Source organism: Anabrus simplex, chromosome 2, assembly GCF_040414725.1.
Source record: "Anabrus simplex isolate iqAnaSimp1 chromosome 2, ASM4041472v1, whole genome shotgun sequence".
Lineage (NCBI taxonomy): Eukaryota > Metazoa > Arthropoda > Insecta > Orthoptera > Tettigoniidae > Anabrus > Anabrus simplex.
The window spans coordinates 767,249,810-767,272,742 of NC_090266.1; positions in this window are offsets into that span (position 1 = coordinate 767,249,810).

Here is a 22,933-nt window from a genome sequence, read left to right on the forward strand (position 1 = left end):
GAGGTAGGATCCCTCTGATTCAGAGGGAAAAACCAACCTTGGAGGGTAAGCAGATTAATAATAATAATAATAATAATAATAATAATAATAATAATAATAATAATAATAATAATAATAATAATAATAATAATAATAATAATAATAACAATAATAAATATCGGAGTATGTAGTTCGGACAAAAAATAGCTAGCAAACTTAGCTACTTTTAAAACAAATACAGTATTTACCTTACCTCTGTTCATCGTCCTCGTCATTGTCTGCTAGGTGAATTACAAATCTATCTTGGTTGCTATCCTTTCGTGTTTCATGTACTTCTCTTCTGTCTTAATGGTTCTTCGAACACAAGCAGACCACCTCTCAGGACCGATCGTTCCAGCTCCTTCACGAAGAAGTTGACACACACTAGCACTCAAAGTTGGCGTAATATTACTTTCCTAACATACGTCTTCAGCTGAAACCAGATCATTTCTATGGGGTTTAAAATACAGTGATATGGAGGGAGTCGCAAAACTTCGTGTCCACGTGAGGCTGCGATCTCCTCTACAGCGCACCTTTTACTGATATTGGCTGATATGATTTCCTGCAACATAACTGCCTTGATGGGTACAGGTTTTGGCACGGGAATGTTATTGTACTCCATAAACTTAATAATGCCCTTAATATTAGTGTTCATGGAAGGAAACCTAATCAGCAGCCGCGAATGATAGATTGCGTTGTCCATCACGATTACACATTTTCGGTCACGTGGTAGGTTCTCTAGATGAGACCTAAACCAGTTTTCGAAAACTTGAGCTGTCATTTCGCCATGGCTATCAGCTTTGCAGTCTCTAATGTTTTTAGCCGAAAATAAAGGCAATTCTCAACCCAGCCCTCACTGCCTCCAGCATGCAATACCATAATACGCTTGCCTCGCGATGTTGGTGTTTTCAGTATGCAATTACAAGTTACATCATCCCACCCTTTCTTCACAATGTCATGAGTATCGTACCACGTTTCATCTAGATAGACAACTCTGCATCCCTCGGAACGCAACTTCCGGAGACGGTCTATGAATTTATATCGCCAAGCTACTATTCTAGCAGATTCCATTACAATCTGTTTTTTCTTCAGAATACGGAAACAGAACCCAAGTTTTTTCAACAGCTGTCGTAGAGTAGGTTTTTCATAAGGAAAGCCATACACATTTTTAATATGTTTTAACAGTTCCTGTACGGTTGGTGACTTACCTTTAGTAAAGAATGCATATACCTCGCGTCTCACCAAGTCACAGCAAAAATCATCAATTTTATTAAAGATAATCCTATTATTACCACACTTTTTCGGAGTTGTAGGTCCCCTCTTTACTATTTTACTTACAGTTTTCCTGTTAAGTTTCAACATTTTAGCTGTCTCAGAAATATACCCTTGCGAACGTTGTTCTTCATAACGTATTCGTATGCGTTATATACCAGCCGTTGACTTTGCTTAAAGTTTTAGTCGCCTTTCTTTTCTCCGCGGAACGACTACTACCCGGCTGAGTATCACTCGCGGGCGCGGAACCACTGCTGCTCGGCTGAATATCAATCGTGGGCACGGAACCACTGCTACCCGGCTGAGTATCACTCGCAGACACGGAACCACTGCTGCTCGGCTGAATATCACTCGCGGCCACGGAACCACTGCTGCTCGGCTGAGTATCACTCGCGGACACGGAACCAGTACTACTCGGTCAAATATCACTGTTACCGGTGCTCGGCTGAGGATCGTTTGCCTGCACTGGCAGATTTAATTCAGGATTTTCTGATGCGATAATTTCCAGGTGTGATTCCCACGGCCTCCACATTACTGCGTGAAGCGAAGTGAAAAACAACACACTTCACAAATATTAATTAACGAAGCAAAGAAATAATCCAAAACTTTCAAACAGGGAACAAAGCAAGTGTGAATTGTCTGAGCTGAAAAGAGAGACTGACGTCTATTTAACAAGAGGTGCATTGGCAACAGAGCTGTGAGGATTTCTGAAGGGGAATGCGAACTTCCGTTTTAATGCCCACTGCCGTCATAAATCACCCCCTACTAGGCAAGTGAGTGGCCAGGGAGATCAAACGTTTTCCGTACTCTTTTTATGCCGCAGGGTACGCGTAGCCCGTCTCAGCTATACATACATACTGAACCCATGACCTTTGTGCCCTAAGAATATTATGCATGAATTGTCAATTTAATAAGAAGTTCGATTCTTGATAGCATGGATTTGACACGTGAAGAGGGGATGATTACCTTCGGTCCCACGCTCTGGGATACGTGACGTCAGTCGCACGTGTCAACGGCGGAAGAATCTTAAGTCAGTTTTGTGAACTACTTCAAAGCGCGTGTATATGGCGTGCCCCAAGCCAAGTCAAAAATATAGTGCCTATCAAAGGAGGTCATTTATCCCACAAATCGAACACGTATAAATGTTAAATGTCCATGAACACTACCGCCAGAAATGTAGTGAGTATGTAGTCATCTTCAAAACTCTTGTAATTACAGTTTAGTTAAGTCAGAAAATTTATAGAAATTTTCTTGGCGACAAAGGGAGATGCCCGAAGACAGGGGGCAATTGCTATAAATATGAAGGGACGCCATGACGAAGTCTCCTTCTCGTGCATTTTGGGTTACGAAGCGGACGATAAAGTGTTGAGCTTCTCTGTGAAATCAAACAACCAAAGTGGACTAAGTTCAACCGCAGATTTTAGCCATTGTGGCTGGGGTCTTGACTCCCTGTGGAGATAGTTTTCTTGAGCGGAAATAATTGTACCAGATAGGACGGTCAAAGTACTGAATAAATTCTCCTGTGATAATTAAAGTAATTCGTGTGCGGAAGTAATTACCGTCCATCGTGTGCGCACAAAGAGAAAAGTGAAGGGCATTACTTTTTTAATGCTTTATTCCAGGAAACTTGAAGAAATATAATAATCTGTAAAGCCAGAAATGTAAAAATGGCTAAATAAAAATGCCAGGGTAGCAGGTGAGCCCTATGACGAATACTGGCGTGACTACATACGGTATGTGACTTTCCATCTTACTACCTATTATAACTTGTTTCATGATCTCTAAATGTGTGTTTGAATGGGGTATATACGAAGCAGTGGTCACCCCTATATGGTTTTTGTAAATGTTAGAATACGACTAAAAGAGTCATTTGCTTTAATTTCCACATGGATAATTTTTTGAAGTCTTGCGAGTGCCGTATGATGTTGTAAAATTTATTGAATAGGGTTTCGAAGTGATATCACGTCCAGTATAGATCGTTATTTCCGTGTGTTTACTGCCTATATTTTGTGATGTCAAATTAGGATGTTCATTCGACGTAAAGTTTTTCTGTCTGTAATTTTTACGTAAATAATATAAGAAATCCATGGTTACTCATTTTCAATCGAGTGGAAGCGCGCTGTCGGGTGAGAGTCTAGTGTGATGAATTTGGTCACGGAGTGAAACGTTTTTCTAGGCCCATTTTAAACTGTGTCTGACTGACAATAAAAAGGATCTAGTAGGAGTTTTCAGTCATTTTTCGTAAAAATCAAGTTATTAAAAATACGATATCATTTTATGCGAAGTTGTTCATTATTAATGCATTGTGCGTATTAGACGTCATGAATTCTAGTAAGGATTTTATTCCAGTTCTTTGTCGGTAATAGTTGCGAGCGGGGAAACAGAGGTTAGTTGTCGTGTGAGTTGAGATGAGATTTGTGAATCAGGTTAGAGACCTGTCAAATGATATCGGGACATGGAAGCCCGAGGAATATTTTATAAGTTTGGGAATGGAAAGCAATAGATAGAAATCCATAGTGGTATTAATTTGCGACGCGTATAATTATTGTGGGCATCTTGAAGCATAATCTGTGCATTTTGTTGTTTAGAATATCGTATTTGTTTAATTATGTCGGCGGAGTTTAAAAGGGAGCATTTTGAGAAACCAGTCAGGTAGAATGAAACAGGTGTTACATGTCACTGCCAAGCGGACTAGGATGAAATGCCGGCAGCTGATAGAGGAACACAGCGGGGATATAACGGGACACGCGTGGAATTGAGATTGTATTTCTTGGCCGGGGAGAACGTTAAATGTTGGATTTAGTTGAAATTTAGTCCGGTAATAACCTGAGTGTTGTGGAATACTGTAAATTTGTTTAATTGGGGACGTAATGTGCATTTGATACGGCGAACTTAGAGTACAAAGAGTACGATTAGCCAAATTCAGGGTTGTCAAAAATATAGAGCAATGGTAGTGATGATTGGTTTGTCTGTGAGGGGTGCCCAAACTTTATAAATGTTATGACGAGATATGACATCGTAATTATATGGCGAGTTGCTTTTGGTTTGTACGTAGATTATTAGGGTATCCAAGTGTTAATAATGGCTAGGGTTAGATTAGATTTAAAGTGTGAGGTCATGAAAAGAGATATATAAAGTGGACATGAATGATGTAGTTCTTTTCCAGACAATAGGAAGCAACAGATAAACATCGAAAGGATATTAAAATTGTAAGAACACAATTGCGTAGGAATTTGTGAAGAAACCAGAGTCCGCGGAGATAGAATTTGTTGTCCTTTAAGATTTCATTAAATCATTTAAATTTATTTAATTATTAAATTTAGTGAAACCGCATTTTGAAATAACTTTAAATCAAGCGAATAACTTGGAGACGCATTCTGGAAATCTTAGTTTGTTTTCTGGGGAATATGTAAATGGTAACGTAACGATTAAGGGGACATATCCGAAGGAAATGGATTTTACTGACACAAAGTTTGTGAGCATTGCTAATGTTGTGTTATTAACTTTGATTGATTGAGCAGTGAATGTGCTGGGGATAGTAAAGTGGAAACTTTGGTCATCAACCGATGTAATTAAATTGTGTTTAGCCTTCAGCCTAGAAACTTGGATGGTCAGGGGGTCATCAACCTCAGTGACTTAGATTAGGGCCATATGTCATTGTAGCATCATTTTCCTTGCGGTCATCATCCACAATGACTTTAAAGTAACTTAGAAGTTTAGATGTCGGTCCATGACATAGACGCAGGTCACATCGATTCAATTCAGGGTCCATGTCGTATAACCACTGTGTGGCACACACCGATTGGACTGCCTTAATTATACCCAGAGTCCGTGTTACGAGGGCTGGACATAACGAATCACTATGATGGTACATGTGGTCTCACATGGAAGCCGAATTTAAGGATTTTCCAGACTTTCCTTTCTTTAATAGAAAATGAGACAATGGTTTCTAGTAAGAATGCACATCAGGCAGACAAGTCAAAGGCTCACCAGTGTTCTAACCTTCTATGTAATAAAATGATTGCGGTGTCCAGTGGACACGTTTAATTTCAGTGATATCGTTGACATATCGGAAGGCTTCAGAATTTTATGAATAAATTTAGGAGCCTTTTAAACAAACCTTTCATTCAAGTAGATAGACTAGAATTAATGAACCCTACCTTTACCTCAGCAAGTGACGAAGAACCCGATACGACCCAAGAGACAGATCCCATGAACTTTGCTGATAAGTAAGAAAGGTAGGTATCCCTAAATATGTACCAAAAGGGTTCAATACATACATACATACATACATACATACATACATACATACATACATACATACATACATACATACATACATACATACATACATACATACATACATACATACATACATACATACATACATACATATACACATACATACATACATACATACATACTGTACCGAGAACGCCGCTACGAGAGAAGTCCGAAGTATGTTTGTTGAACTTCGCGCGAGGAGGAAAGTAGGCAGCCCGCCGAACGCAGTGACGTACTCAGCGAGTGACGTGGCCGCCGTAAGCCAGCTATTCGTGCCATATATGGTAATGTTCCAGCTCAACCTCAAAAGTACATTTTGAGCTACTTTATCGCTATTTTGACACTGCCATCTTAAAAGCCTTTACAATGGACGTCATCTGTTAAGATTTCAAGAAAATCCACCGAGTATTATAGAAGTTATAAGGGTAGATAGTACCCGAGTTCTAGACACTTCCATGCGAACGTGTATAAAAGGATGTCCACCCGACCTACGAATTCAGTGTCTGTCACTCCGCCGTCTCTGTGACACGGGTGACAGGAGAAGTATTGTGTGTGTCGAACTTCTAGTTGACAGTCTGCGAAATCCAAGTATTTCGGCATTTTCTCTAAGTGTTGTATCGGGACTTTATCATATTCTTGAAGTGCCTGAATGGGACTTTATTTTCTGCGAGCATCGTATTGGAACTTTGTCATATTGACACATTGGAACATTTTTTTTCGTGTGTCGTGATTGGACTTTGATATTTTCTTAAAGTGGCATATAAGAACTTTGTTGTTTTTCTGAAGCGTCTCATTGGAACTTAGTTATTTTCGCCAAGTGTCGCGATAAGACTTTATTTTTTTTTAAGGTGACATACTGGAACATTGTCATCGGAACTTTATTTTCTTCGAGTGTCGTGTTGGGACTTTAATATTTTGACACCACGGAACTTTATTTTCTTCGAGTGTCGTGTTGGAACTTTAATATTTTGGCACATTGGAACTTTGTTATTTCTACACATTGGAACTTTGTTTTTTTTTGAAGTGCCACATATGTTTTGATTCTTAAAGACTGTGACAATTCAGAATACGCATATCACGTTCCCAGAAAGCCTAGAACTTTCCAGTATTTTGAGTGATCCATAATTTATGAAGTCAGAGTTTTTCTTTCAAATATGATTTTCTTTAATGGCTATTCACTTCGCCTATTGACGGAACAGGACAGTTTCCGAGTGCTACTTATTCAGTGCATTGCCAACATGTTTTAAATCTTAAGAACTATGCGTTTAGGACTGCAGTGACAGTAATCCTCTAGAACATTCTGACTTACAGTGAGCTTGCATTATGAACTTGCATTTCTACCAGTACATGTTCTTCGAGTGATTATTCCAGAACGTTTTGATTTAATATCTAGAGTGCAGTAACCATAATTAAAAGGTCATATCTGTTCAGACAGTGCCCTGAATGTGTGGAGTGCCGTGCAGGAAATTCAAGTGTGAATTACGTCTCGAATCGAACCCAGGAACGTGTGCCAATCTTCGAGACATTCCAGAACGTCGAGGCTTCCAGAACGTCGAGACATTTCCAGAACCTCCAGATATTCCAGAACTCCTCATCCGAGCAGGTGTGGTCCCTGCCCAGTCGATGTGCAGCACCATCCCAGGACTTAGAGGTACCAACAAGCCACGACACTTCCACGCTGCTGTACGAAGGTGATATGAACTTGCTTTTGATGATCAAGAAACTCAATTTATCAAAAGAATCTCTCAAATTGATAACTATACCTCTCTCTGTACCAGCTCCAATGATAAAGCCACTCCCTAGAATAAGAATCATGTTCGTTAATTTAATATCAAGCGCCTTAAAGATATGAACACATTTTTACGGGTACAGAGAGGAGGTAGTATACGTGGCGCCCACCTTTAGGGGCCAGATTTCATTGGAGCTTAACATGAAAGACTTACATACAGCTCAAACTATGGTGACTAAATTCAATCAGAATAGGAGTGTTTGCAAATTCAGTGGACACTGACTTAACTGAAATATAAGTGCATAATATAAGTGATTTGGTAGAGGTGATTTGCAAAGACTTGGTTTAATTAATTTGTGTTGAAACATTGGCGCTAGGACTTAAGACTTTGACCTTTTGACTGAATGCAAGTTTCGAAAATCTTTCATTTTTTTTGAAGTGTGTCAATCATTATTTCTGTACTTGGCACTAGCGTTATATATTTTAATAAAATGGAGGAGATTATGGCAGCGATTGAAGCCCTTAGGCTTAGTATGAAAGTAGCAAATGAAAACTTAGAACGTAGGATCGTCGAGACCAAAGAACAACTTAAGGAATCTAGTTCTAATCTTGAACAGTCACTGAGAGAACAATTAAATGAGTCTAATTCTAATCTTGAACATCGATTTAATGAGTCTTGTTCTAATCTTGAACAGTCATTAAGAGAACAATTAAATGAATCTAGTTCTAATCTTGAACGTCAACTTAGGGAATCCGTAGTTCAAATTAATGCTGAAGTAGATAAGAAGTTTGTAGAAGCGAATGCCAACCTAGAACAAAGGCTTACTCAGGCTGGTGCTCGCATTGAACAAAAATTTAAAGAGTCCAACGCTAGGGTAGATGAAAAATTTTCCGAAATCAATGACCAATTGAAAAGTAACATGGAGGTCAAGAAAGAAGAAATTAAAACCCAAGTTGTAGCTCTTCTTAAAGATGACTTCAAAGCCATTCTCCCCAATTCTCAGGCAATTGCTAAAGAGATGGAAGGCTTAAAAACTCAGTTACAGGAATCACATTCACAATTATCTTTAGCCCAGGTTAAAATAGCCTCCATTCAGGAGAATCTTAGAGATACGCTTAAAAATGACATTCAAAGAGTAAACAATGAAATCAGTCTTATAAAGAGTAAACAGGGAGAGTTTGATAAAAAGTTTTCGTCTCAATTAGATACTACGCACACTCAGGTTACGTGTATATGTCGAGACGTATCCGAATTAAAAAAGGATCTCCAAGATGAAGTTAAGGTGGTAGAGGATACTATTAAACAACAGGTGAAGGATGTTAAAACAGAACTACAAGGACAGATAGACACCCTTGGTAGTAAAGTCTCTAATTTAGAACTAAAGGATACTCCCTTATTTTCGTCTAGTCTATTAAAAACTAATGAAAACGCAAACATTACCCCTATCATCCGAATGGCCGATGAAAAAACTGCTAAATTCTCTGGGAAGGAGGAATACACCGCTAGGGAATTTTTACTCAACACAGAAGAATATTTTCAAGAAAATAAAATCGGTCCTGATCGACAGCTTCGTGTCGTTTCCAAGTTACTAGAGGGACGCGCTCTATCATGGTATTCCGTTTTAAGTCTTGCTTTAACACTTATTCTGAATTCAAGGAAGCTCTATTGAAGCGTTTTTGGAATTCAGAGACGCAACATTTAATTAAGTTGCAGTTGTATGCTAAGAAGTACAATACTTCTATAAACACATCCCGTTACTCAGATTATTTCACCGGGCAACTTAAGAAGATGCAATTTTTGGATCCACCATTGCCTGAGCAAGAGCTGATCCAGGCGATCACGTTGCAATTCCCAGCCCAAGTTCAGGAGATTTTCGTAGCTGCTAACATACAATCTTTAGAACACATGGATGGGATACTTCGTAGATTAGACACAGCAAACGCTCAATCTTTACCGAAAGGGAGTAAGATTAAAGGAATGACTACCAGTCCAGTCGCCCTTGTGACACAAGGGCGTCCAGATCCGGAAGAACCAGAGGAACGGCCTACACCACGAAACACACCTACCCGATATCGAGGGTATAAAGGACGGCCGGAACGAGGGAAAGTGCCGTACCAAAATAGATTAACATGGAAAAAGCCAACAGAGGCCCAACAAGTAGAGGATAGGGTTTCTTATCGAGATGAATTGAATAGACGATGGCGAGATACTCAAGAGTACTTGAAAGAACGGCGGAAAAGTGAGGATCAAGAAGGAGCCGCCTCGCTAGTGTATCAGCAAGCCGCTGGTAAGAAAAACGAAACGCCTGCCCCGAACCCTAACACAACGGGTGCAAAAAGAAAACTCCAATGTTCTCTTAACCCCTCAGCGTCGCAGCCATTTAAATAGCTTCCTACCCCGCGGCCGGATGAGATTTCAACTACGCGGGACTGAAGTACATCGATTCACTTAAAGCGTTACTACAAGTATAAGAGTAGCCCGATTTTCACGAAATTTGGAATTCCTTATGACAGAACTATGTACATGCAGATAATTACATAATTGTTTCACATTTCCTTAGTAATTTAGTTCCGTGTGATAGAGTTCGAAGCACTCTTTGAGACAGGGACTTAAGTCACACTCCTGGCAGCAGTACACTGACGTCTTCTTTCCGCCGTGTTTTGAACACAGGATACAATGTCTCTGGGGTTTGGATTTCCATCTCTTGGGTGCTAATTTCCTGATAAAATGTCTTTCCTGCAACCTTGGAACTGTATTATCTGATGCGCGCCGACCTTGAATATTTCGTTCCCCTCCCGAGCGTATTTTGTAAACAAACCTTTCACCAGCTGAACCCGATAAGGCAATTGCTCAATATTTGTCTCTGTGACCTGTGTAAGTATTATTAGAGAATTTAGCAATCAGAATTCACCGTTGAAAACTTCTCTTTGACCTGTATAATTATCTATAGCCTCTTACACGAAATTTTCAAGTACTGTTTCCTCCTCATCGTCACTCTCATCATTTACCACTACTACATCATCTATTTCATTATCACTGATGCTTATACTGTCACTACTACTTCCGACTAAACTTTCATCTGAATTATACAATATTTCAAGCACGTTACTGTCAGTCATACCACGGCTGAGCGCGGCGCGTTACACGGACTGGTGAAGCTGCAGCGAGACCGAAAAGGAACAGGACGAAACTGAATGAGGGGAATAACATTTATGACGAAACAAACCAACTCGATACATATTTCAGATAAAAGGTCGAGGGAACGTCTTTCAAACGAGATATATACCATGAACAACTGGTTCTCGTATCGTATGACAGAAAGCAGCACGAACTGATGCCTACACAGAGCGCTCGTGGAGAGTTACGAAAATATTACAAGCTGAGAAATAAAGACAAATATAATAAATAAACCGCACTCCCAATGTACAAATAGAGCAAGGAACATCACACGAAAAGACAAACGTCTCAGATCATCATTTCTTTATTTTATTCTGTGGGAAAGAATGAATTAAACAAACTTTTAAAAAAGCAAGAGATTAGTGCTCAGACTTATTTGACAAATAAATATCCTTGCAAAAACAACTACATTATAACGATTTTTCAATTCTTATTTACAACGCTGATAAACCCGAATCTGTCTTCTTGGAAACAAAACAATTTGCATATCAGTAACTCCAAAACTCTTCGCGCTATAGCCATAAATGTGAAACCATGTATGGGTCTATACCACGTATAGAGGTCGGCGGCTACGGAAGAAAAGAGGGTCTATACCACGTATAGAGGTCGGCGCTGAGGGGTTAAGGAGATTGCCTGAAAATGGAAGAAGGGAAGAGCCGCTCTGCGTAACTCAGGTACATTATTGGCACGTAGAGGACTCGGAACTACTCCATGAAAATATGACACCGTCTAGGCCAAGAAACCAACGTAGCCTGCCAGTAATCACCATTAGGGTTGGCAATATTAAAGTTATGTCATTGGTAGATTCAGGAGCTCAAGCCTCACTTATTTCAGCCAGACTATTAGAAGCCATAAAGGAGAGACGTGATGTACTTTTGATGCCTGTTTCCCAACTTAGGATCAAAGGAATTGTTAAAGATAAATGCATAAAATATAAACTAAAGACTTTTATGGAATTCGTTGTGGGACATGTTCAATTTGAGCACGTTTTTCTAGTGATTTCTCGGATGAGATTCTATGTTATCCTTGGATCGGATTTTCTCATCAAATATGGAGGAGTGTTTGATTACGCAGCAAATGTCATTACATTTTATAACGTTGACCCTGTAGAATTACAGCTGATCGAAGGAGACGACGGTCGGATACAAGGGATAGATACCCCGCAACAAGAATTCGATGGTGGAAATAGCGGTGCTGCACCAGTTGGAGATGAAGAGGGTGATCCCGAAGAAGTGGGACCCGTCGAAGATGTACCCCTAATAGATGAGATGAACGACGACGGTCCAGACTATGTCAGCTCCGTAATCACTGTGATTGAAGACCCAGTGGCCAACAAAGACGTTGCGGATTCAGTCAAGGAAATCTTCGAAACTTATCCAGACGTGTTCAATGACAAACCCGGAGAGATCCGAGATTTTAAATATCATTTGGATGTCAAGGATACTTCCACTTATAAAAAACGTCCCTATTCCATAGTATGGAGATGCAGAGCATAAGCAAGAACACACAACATGAAATCACCGAAGGCATATATAATGCTTCTAGCCTAAAAACATACTTCGAGAGAGAAGCCTAAAGAAAATCCTTGTCGAATTTTCTTTGCCCTAAGAGGGGGGGGGACATTTACCGGGAACGCCGCTACGAGAGAAGTCCGAAGTATGTTTGTTGAACCTCGCGCGAGGAGGAAGGTAGGCAGCCCGCCGAACGCAGTGACGTACCCAGCGAGTGACGTGGCCGCCGTAAGCCAGCTATTCGTGCCATATATTGTAATGTTCCAGCTCAACCTCAAAAGTACACTTTGAGCTACTTTATCGCTATTTTGACACTGCCATCTTAAAAGCCTTTACAATGGACGTCATCTGTTAAGATTTCAAGAAAATCCACCGAGTATTATAGAAGTTATAAGGGTAGATAGTACCCGAGTTCTAGACACTTCCATGCGCACGTGTATAAAAGGATGTCCACCCGACCTACGAATTCAGTGTCTGTCACTCCGCTGTCTCTGTGACACGGGTGACAGGAGAAGTATTGTGTGTGTCGAACTTCTAGTTGACAGTCTGCGAAATCCAAGTATTTCGGCATTTTCTCTAAGTGTTGTATCGGGACTTTATCATATTCCTGAAGTGCCTAAATGGGACTTTATTTTCTGCGAGCATCGTATTGGAACTTTGTCATATTGATACATTGGAACTTTGTTTTTTTCGTGTGTCGTGATTGGACTTTGATATTTTCTTAAAGTGGCATATAAGAACTTTGTTGTTTTTCTGAAGCGTCTCATTGGAACTTAGTTATTTTCGCCAAGTGTCGCGATAAGACTTTATTATTTTTTAAGGTGACATACTGGAACATTGTCATCGGAACTTTATTTTCTTCGAGTGTCGTGTTGGGACTTTAATATTTTGACACCACGGAACTTTATTTTCTTCGAGTGTCGTGTTGGGACTTTAATATTTTGGCACATTGGAACTTTGTTATTTCTACACATTGGAACTTTTTTTTTGAGGTGCCACATAGGGACTTACTTATTAGACGACGATTGAAAGGACTTTGAATTTTCACGAGTGTTGTGTACCGCATTAAACTTACGTTTCGAACTTATTCGAACTCGTATTTTTTGAATCAATTTCTGGAACATTGAAACTTTCCGAGCGTGTAGGATGAACTTGTGCCCTACCAACATAAACTTTCGTGTGGACGATGTGACTTGTTTTCTCAAGTGCCTCATTGAATTTACGCCTTGTAAAGACTATGAAACTTAGGGGACATTCAACATTACGTTTAATTGTGAAATATGCAATACTTTCCAAGTGCTGCACAGGGACTTATGTTTTGATTCTTAAAGACTGTGACAATTCAGAATACGCATATCGCGTTCCCAGAAAGCCTAGAACTTTCCAGTATTCTGAGTGATCCATAATTTATTAAGTCAGAGTTTTTCTTTCAAATATGATTTTCTTTAATGGCTATTCACTTCGCCTATTGACGGAACAGGACAGTTTCCGAGTGCTACTTATTCAGTGCATTGCCAACATGTTTTAAATCTTAAGAACTATGCGTTTAGGACTGCAGTGACAGTAATCCTCTAGAACATTCTGACTTACAGTGAGCTTGCATTATGAACTTGCATTTCTACCAGTACATGTTCTTCGAGTGATTATTCCAGAACGTTTTGATTTAATATCTAGAGTGCAGTAACCATAATTGAAAGGTCATATCTGTTCAGACAGTGCCCTGAATGTGTGGAGTGCCGTGCAGGAAATTCAAGTGTGAATTACGTCTCGAATCGAACCCAGGAACGTGTGCCAATCTTCGAGACATTCCAGAACGTCGAGACTTCCAGAACGTCGAGACATTTCCAGAACCTCCAGACATTCCAGAACTCCTCATCGGAGCAGGTGTGGTCCCTGTCCAGTTGATGTCCAGCACCATCCCAGGACTTAGAGGTACCAACAAGCCACGACACTTCCACGCTGCTGTACGAAGGTGATATGAACTTGCTTTTGATGATCAAGAAACTCAATTTATCAAAAGAATCTCTCAAATTGATAACTATACCACTCTCTGTACCAGCTCCAATGATAAAGCCACTCCCTAGGTTAAGAATCATGCTCGTTAATTTAATATCAAGCGCCTTAAAGATATGAACACATTTTTACGGGTACAATACATACATATATATATACATACATACATACATTATCATTATAGACTTTTATGCCTTTCAGCGTTCAGTCTGAATAAGGTGAATTTCAATATTATATTGGGGCCGATTTTATGAAGGAATATAATGCCATTATTAACCTGCCTAACAATGAAATTTATTTTCGCAAGGCCGAAGTAGTGGAACGAATGTCACTCATGCCTGACCATCCTAACATGTTGGAAGCTCGTGAGATAGAGTTTGACTATGATGATCATACTAGGTACCTAGGTAAAGAATATATATCTCCGTGGGAGGTAAGAAATAGAAGAGAGATCGACTTGGAAGAGGAAATTCTTGCTTCACTGGATTAAATGGTGGAAAACGAGACAGATGGAGAATTTCTAAGTACCGTGAGGGGGAAATTTCAAGTGGCCAAATGCCCTGAGGAAAATAAAAGGAAACTAGTACACCTGCTGATGAAATATGAGAGTGTATTCGACGATAAGCCAGGGAAAATCCCGAATTTCAAATACGCATTGTTAGTTAATGATTGGTCACCTTATACGCGTAAACCATACGCAATAGCAGAGAAACATTACTCGGAAGTGAAAAAATAATTCAAGAGATGGAAGCTCAAGGAATAATCTCGAAAGCAAAAACACCATTCGTAAATTCACTAGCCGTAGTACGTAAACCAAATGAATCATTAAGGGTATGCCTGGATGCGAGGCAATTGCATGAAAGAATTATTCCTGAGTATGATCAAGTAACACCTCAAATCATCTGATTGGAAGATTTAAAGGAAACTCATATCTTACTTGTGTTGATATTTTTCGTCGTATCACCATATAGTATTGGATGTCAAGCCACGACTCTTGACCGAATGTTTATTCGACCAAGAAGCATATGTTTTTGTAAGACTTCCTTTCTGGACCAAGACCTCAGGATCAGAGGAAGTAAGGGATAGTACCATACGCTATATGGATGACATAATTCTTCCGAGTAAGACCATAGAAGAACCCCTCGAAGACCTGGAAATACTACTCGTAAATTTGAGATATACTGGTTTCAAAATTAATCTCGAAAGATCAAATATTTGCCGGACAGAGATCCTATTTTGGGGCATGTTGTAGATGGTAACGGGATCAGACCATATCCTGCAAAAATACAGGCTATCAAGAATTTTTAACGACCACAATGAATTAAACATGTTAGACATTTCTTGGGAATACGCCAGTTTTTCTCAGATCATTGCCCAAATTACACTAATACCGTAGCACCTTTGCAGAACTTATTACATAAAAATAACAGATGGTGTTGGAATCAAGAATGTGAAGTAGCTTTCACAAAAAACAAACAGCTGTTAAATGAGAGCATAAAATTAGGATATCCGGATTTTGAGTCAAAACTTATTATACAGACCGACGCTCCAACTGTTGGAATCGGAGGTGTACTTTTCCAGGAAGACCCAACTAATCCAACGAATATGACGTATTTGGCTTTCTATAGCAGAAAAATAAGAAACCATGAATCACATTACAATAAAACTCTATTGTCAGCAATTTACAACACTGCCGAAATAATATTTATGGTTACCCTGTTGTTTTGCGAACTGATCATAATGCCTTAATATTTATGCTGAAATCTACCATAGAGAATTAACGGGTTTCACAATGGTTTTCTTTGTCTAGCAATTTAATATTGAATTTGAACACTGTCATGGACGCGACAATATGATCGCTGACGCGTTAAGTAGAAATCCAGAAGAGAATTTAATTCAAGTACATCATGCAGAACTGGTAAAGGAAGATTGTGAAATTCTCCGAATTATGGGATACCTACGACAATCTCAAAACGAGATGTATTCATTAGGAAGTTGATCGACTATTTTAGTAGGAAAATTGTAATTGGTGACCTGGATTATGAGGCAATTTACAAACCATCTTTCCACTATTTAATGCGTAATGGGGTATTACATAGATATGTGGAAGTGTATCATACAAAATTAAGGATTGTTGTTCCAACTAAATTACAGACGGGGATAATATGCCTTACCCAGAGAACTACAGGCCATGCTGGGATTGATAAGGTAGTGGCTATAGTCCAAGAAACATTTACATGGCCCAAGATGCGTGAGGCTGTCCGGATGACTATAAGAACGTGTGACACATGTCAGCGGGTGAAACCAAATAGCCACTTGTTAAAACAGTACCCCGTCCCATTATTGCCAAATAAACCCGGACAGGTATTCGCAATAGATATGTTCGGACCTCTTCCTCGGTTTTCTAAAAGCAATACACATGTGATAGTGACAATAGATATCTTTTCTAAATTTTTATCATTGTTCGCCATACAGGAAAGCAATACTAAATTAATTCTGAGACGAATTACTCACAGTATAATACATATGATGGGTCAACTAGAATTCCCATTGTCATAGTACCATACATCGTCATGGCACGTGTCGTATTTTCTTAGTGGAGCTGCAAAATGCTTTCATTCGAGTTGAGACGACCTAGCTTGACACAAAAAGGTACAGAGAAGAAATAAATGAATTATGCACCCTCACAGCGGTCTTTCATCTTATAAATGCAAGAATTTAATTTATACTTAAATCTTTAACTGTGTACGTGTGGCTTTATTGCTAATTAATCTAAGGAGCTTACAAGAATTCAGTATCTGAACTGACTTGAACTTCCGACGACTAGTGGGGGAAAGGTGCTCTATTTAAGTGAGGCAATAGGCATGTTCACTCTCATTCTGCTTTTTCTCATCAAGAATAGTATCCAACCCTACGTCCATAGAATTCCAGCAAGCTATGAGACAACATTGTATTAAGCATGTTCTTAATTCAGTAAGATACCCAGCAGGTAATACCGCGGAGCGGATAATGCTCGAAATTGTGAAATTCTGTGGAATTTATTCTGGAACATGTCACTGGAACTGAAACAATGTGTTACCCATTCTTATGTATTGCCATAATAACCCCATTCACAATTCTACTGGCCAAATGCCAGCAGTCATTCAAATAATCAGTATCCTCCTAGACCTTGAGATAATATTGTACAATGTCCGCCAGACGTAGGTTATCACCCGAGAGATATATCGAATTGATAGCAGAACACCTGCGAAAGCAAGCTGATCGACGACTCAAAAGAGTGGCGAAGAAAAATGTCCATATACCTTTATGTGTGAATGAATTTGTCCTAGTAAGGAAACCAATAGTGTCCAACCCTACTGAGCGCTTCCACGGCAAGTTTGCTGACTTATATATTGGACCATTTAAAATCACAAATTCCTATAATAATAATCCTTACAAAGTACAAAGCTTAGACAGACCGAGTGAGTTTATATTCAACGCGGCGAACTCGAAACTTCATTAGCCACCTGAGTAAAAAGCAGTGAAGGAGTCAAGGTCATTCTATAGGGGGAAGATAGTGATTAATAATCTCAAGGACATGCTATTAGTTGCCAATATAAGCGGAAAAATGATTTCGAACTTTATTCTATGTAACTCAGATCGCCCGAATACCCTTTGAGAAGAGAACCACTGTACTGAATGTACCTCATCCACTAATATCACAAGTCAAGAACAGGAACATGGAAATAAACTGTGGGAGAAAGATAAAATATACCTGACACTTCTAATATTAAAAGATCAATAAAAAATGTATCCTGGAATAACATTTTGGCGAAGTAAGGGGTGGATGTGACAGTATGCTTCTCTCCGAATGGCTAAATATCGATTGATATGACGTGAAACACCTGGCCACTCTTTGTCGTCGTGGCATGTGTCGTATTTTCTTAGTGGAGCGGCAAAATGCTTTCATTCGAGTGGAGACGGCCTAACTTGACACAAAAAGGTAGAGAGAAGAAATAAATTAATTATGCACCGTCACATCGATCTTTCATCTTATAAATGCAAGAATATATCACTGGGAAGTTTTAACGGCACAATCTACTGTAATTACAAAATATGTGCAAACATGAAACTAGGTCATACAGTGATAACGATGTTATATTTAAATTACTATATTATGAATTTAATTTATATTTAAATATTTAACTGTGTACGTGTGGTTTTAGTGGTAATTAATCTAAGGAGCTTACAAGAATTCAGTATCTGAACTGACTTGAACTTCTGACGACTACTGGGGGAAAGGTGCACTATTTAAATGAGGCAATAGGCATGTTCACTCTCATTATGCTTTTTCTCATCAAGAACGTCACTGCATATCTTCTTGCAACATCAGTATGAGACGTCATTTTATTTCTGACTGCCGCAGGGGACAGTAAGACGTCTATTCAAGTGTCTGCCAGGAACTTAGAAATTGTGCCTGCTTCAACAACTTAAACCAAATGTACTTAACCAACGGACGTCGAATGTGGTTGAATTATTAGTATGAAGTACGTATCATTCACTCATAATTAAAAGGGCTGTGCCTAGGATTATTACTAATTATTCTGTGCAAGTTTCAGTGAACTGCTCTGGGAGTACGGACGTGAAGAGACCTAAAGAGCCAGCATTACAAGAGGATGGATTCTGTGGCCGTGTCCCACGTGTCTTTCACCATGAGTTACTAAATCAGCAGACCATCACAAACGGAGGAGAAATGGAGGGACTTCTACCCTAAACTGATAATTTAAGGACGTCTCATAACTCAACATGAAGCCAGCAGTTTAAGCTAAGTTGACTACGCCTTATACTAAATACGAGGGCAGATCAAAAAATAAGTTGCACTTCCCAGTTTTGGCCATTTATTACACCACCTTTACAACAGCAACACGACTGTAACGACATACACTGTAACGTCACTTTTTCACATAGTTTTCAAGACACTCCAAACATTTCTGCGAACGCAGAACCAACTTGTCGATGCCGGATGGATATAAATTTCCTCCAGCGTTCTGCAACCACTCGGAGACAGCGGCCTTCATCTCCTCATCGGTCTGGAAACGTCGACCACCGAGCTCCGTTTTGAGCTTACAGAACAGATGAAAGTCACATGGCGCTAGGTCGGGACTCTAGGGTAGATGTTGCCAGACCTCCCACTTGAGACGCTGTAGCAGTCCTCTCGTTTGGCGAGCCTTGTGAGGTGTTGCGTTATCGTTCAACAAAATCACACCGGCGCTTCTCTTTAATCTCTTTACGCAACCGGTGCAATGTTTGACAATACGACGCTGCGTTGATCGTCGTTCCTTTCAGCATGAATTCCACGTGCAGCAAACCCGTCATGTCAAAGAACACTATCGCCATAACCTTACCGGCTGAAGGTTGAACCTTGGCCTTTTTCCGTTGTGGTGATGAGGAGCGCACCCATTCCATTGATGTTCTCTTCGTTTCGGGGGTGAAGTGGTGGACCCACGTTTCGTCGCCTGTGACGATTCGCCGCAGAAACACGTTGCCGTCTGCGGCATAGCGTTGCAAAAATGCCAGGGAGGATTGGAAACGTTGTCCTTTGTGCTCATCGGTGAGAAGACGTGGGACCCATCTTTGATACAGCTTACAATTTCCAATGTCCTCGCAAACAATGGCGAACACACTGCCATACGACATGTTCAGGTGCGTCGCGATTTCTCTCAATTTCATGCGCCGGTCATGTCTAATGATCGAATTCACACTGTTGACCTTTGCACGGGTCCTGGCCGTTTCAGGCCTGCCTTCACGATGGTTGTCCGTGATATCCGTGCGTCCGGTTTCGAATTGCTGACACCAATTTACGATACCTTGCCAGGAAATGGCCCGCTCCCCACACACAGCACTAATTTCACGATGAATGTCCGTTGAATTCTTCCTTTTGGCCCATAGGAATCGGATTGTCGTACACACCTCATATTTGGAGTGAACGTCCAGTTGACACGCCATTGCATTTGACCGCTATTCACACAATACTAGACGAGACACAACAGCGACCTGCCTAACAGACGTGTGGGCAGTGTCTGTCCCTTTCTCCGCTGTGCCTACGTTTGCGACACACGGCGCGCTCCTGCGGCGCGTTAGTGCAACTAACCTTTTGATCCACCTACATATCTGTACTATGCAGTTATTTATTTATTTATTTATTTATTTATTTATTTATTTATTTATTTATTTATTTATTTATTTATTTATTTATTTATTTATTTATTCTTATGGTGTGGTCCTGTGGCCTCAAATTCTTATCTTTCTTCTTTTAATTGCTCCCTAAATGAATGAGTTGAAATGTGGATCTTTATTCAAATGTGTGAGTCACTGTGATGGATCATTGAAAGTTTATCAGTGTGTTATCGTGATCACCCTTCTATATTTAATGAATATGACGATATTTGTGAGTTGATATGTGTCATATGAATCTACTATGGTAATATTTTCAATTCTTTTTTAATATTTCGGTAATAATTTGAGCCTACACTCATACCTCGTGGTGATTGAATAGTGTCGTCAGGATATAAATTCTGAAATCAGATCATTGTTTAATTTGGAGTACTTGAATCAGAGTATACGAATACAAATGGGATTAATCCTCAAGACTGATTTGATAAAATTAAGACTTGTTTCTTGTATAATATTTTGCGACTTTTTCTGACCACATGTTTTGTGTTATATACGATAATGGATGATAATGGTCGGCGCTGTAAGTTTCTAATGGTACTATTGAGTTAATGGATAATTAATGAATGTGATGATAGTCGTCTGATAGTGAATTCCGACATATTTTGCACTGTGGTATTTTATTATTTGACATTTGAAGCTCGATGGAGGTGAATAATAGTGTCTTCACATATACGAGATTGTAGTCGCATTATTAAAGTCTCCTAATAATAATAAGTTGGTTGGCGAACTCCGAAATTCTGACTTCATTTCTGTGAAATAAATTTATCCTGGTGTAAGTTAATGAGATAATTGCTTCGAGGTTTCGAGTGTATTTCTGAACATTTACTGGGGAATATTTGAACAATGACAGATTCTAGGATGATTAATAACTATAACATGCATTAGTTCGATTTCAGGCGAACCTAATCGTAATCGCACTTATTCCTAACCACGTAGAAAACTTCATATCCTCATTGGTATCTCGGAGTTGATGTAACTGGAGAGAGGGAGTACTGAGTCATTTGTAGATATTGTGTAAATATTGTAGATAGTTCTTCTATAGAACATGTTCTCTAGTTAGATTGTAGAGTTAAATCATATTTTGTAATTATTATAGATGTTTGACAGTGTGTGCATTTTCAGAAATATGCGTTACAGGCAGATGGGCTATTCAGTGATATTTGTGTTCAGTTATAATCTACGTTGCTGTCCGTATTTCAGCGTTTGCTAAATTTTCGATTACTTTGAGAAGTGTTATTTATTTCAGTTCATTGGAAATGACCACGCAACGTTAAACATTGATTCTCGTAATGAAATAATTGATAATAATTTAGAACAGATAAACCCGGCGTCTCGATTTAATTTTTACATTAAAAGCATTCAAGAAAAGTTAAATTGTAACACATTTTATTTTTCCAAATGTAAATCAGTCAAAATTTTATCACAAGAAAATGCAGTTCTGGGAATTTTTAAATGTTTTCTATTTCAAATTTTCAATTAAATCTTAATATATTTTTCAGATTTGTTCGAGAATTTGTACCTCGACCGCCTCGTTACTCAAGATTTAAATAATTAACTTGTTAAAAATCACTAATGGAAATTGTAATTACTAATCAATTCCGTTAGAATAATTAGGGCCAATAATTTGGTTTTACCATCCTATTTGTTTTGAATATTTTTATGTTACGTCAAGAGTCTTCATGAATTCATATTAACCTAGTGATCATTCTCATAATAGAAACTAATCAGGATGGCAAGAAATTTTTATTTTTATGAACATATGATAAATATTTCATATGATATCGATATTTAATTATTATTTCCGAACCTACTATTTTATCCTACCACTTATGTTTACTCAGCCATTAACGTCAAGTCCTTAGTGAGCACCCCTGAGGTGTCTTTTGCTCTCCGACTTCTGTAAACGGGCGCAATACTTACAATTCTACCGTGACCCTGAGCTGTGAGTAGGTGTTCCTGGTGAAGGTATTTCCAAACATACCCTCCATTCAATAGAATTTTCCAATTCATGAGGCACTTATTATTATTATTATTATTATTATTATTATTATTATTATTATTATTATTATTATTATTATTATTATTCCTATTTTATTGCCAATTTCAAGTAATGCACAGAATAAGGACAATATTGGAGTTTGTGAGAAAACTTGCCAATATCAGCATCTACCACTTCCAGTGGTAGCACTGTAGGAGTCATTGTCACATCTTGCAGTATATGTGTTTGGGGAAGAGTCTGTAGGACTGACACATACCGTGCCTCAAGTTGAATCTGAAGGCTCTGAAATGCAGTCTATATTTAAAATCTTCTAATAGGACTATACACAAATGCTTATTATGTCTACTGTAAATAGTTACCTCTTCTTCTTGCAAGCTGTCAGGGCATGCAGTTCCCTCCACATACATATAAAGACAATTACTTCCAACATCATTAGCTCAATAGCTGTAAGAGTTGTGGTAGTGATAGGCTTATTTACAGTTTCATTCCTTTGGCACCTGGTATTAACAGCTTTTTTAGAAGCAGAGAACTTAAGATCCCTTCAAACCTGTACATGGAATTTGTATTATATAATGATTAAACCCAAATAGAAAAATATTACTTACAAATGTAATTAAATGCGCGAATTTCCACTGTTTATTTTCTTTGACATTCCCTCTGGGAACACTGTTGAAGATGTCCGTCAGAACCTTCCACCAACATAGGTCTTGTTTCCC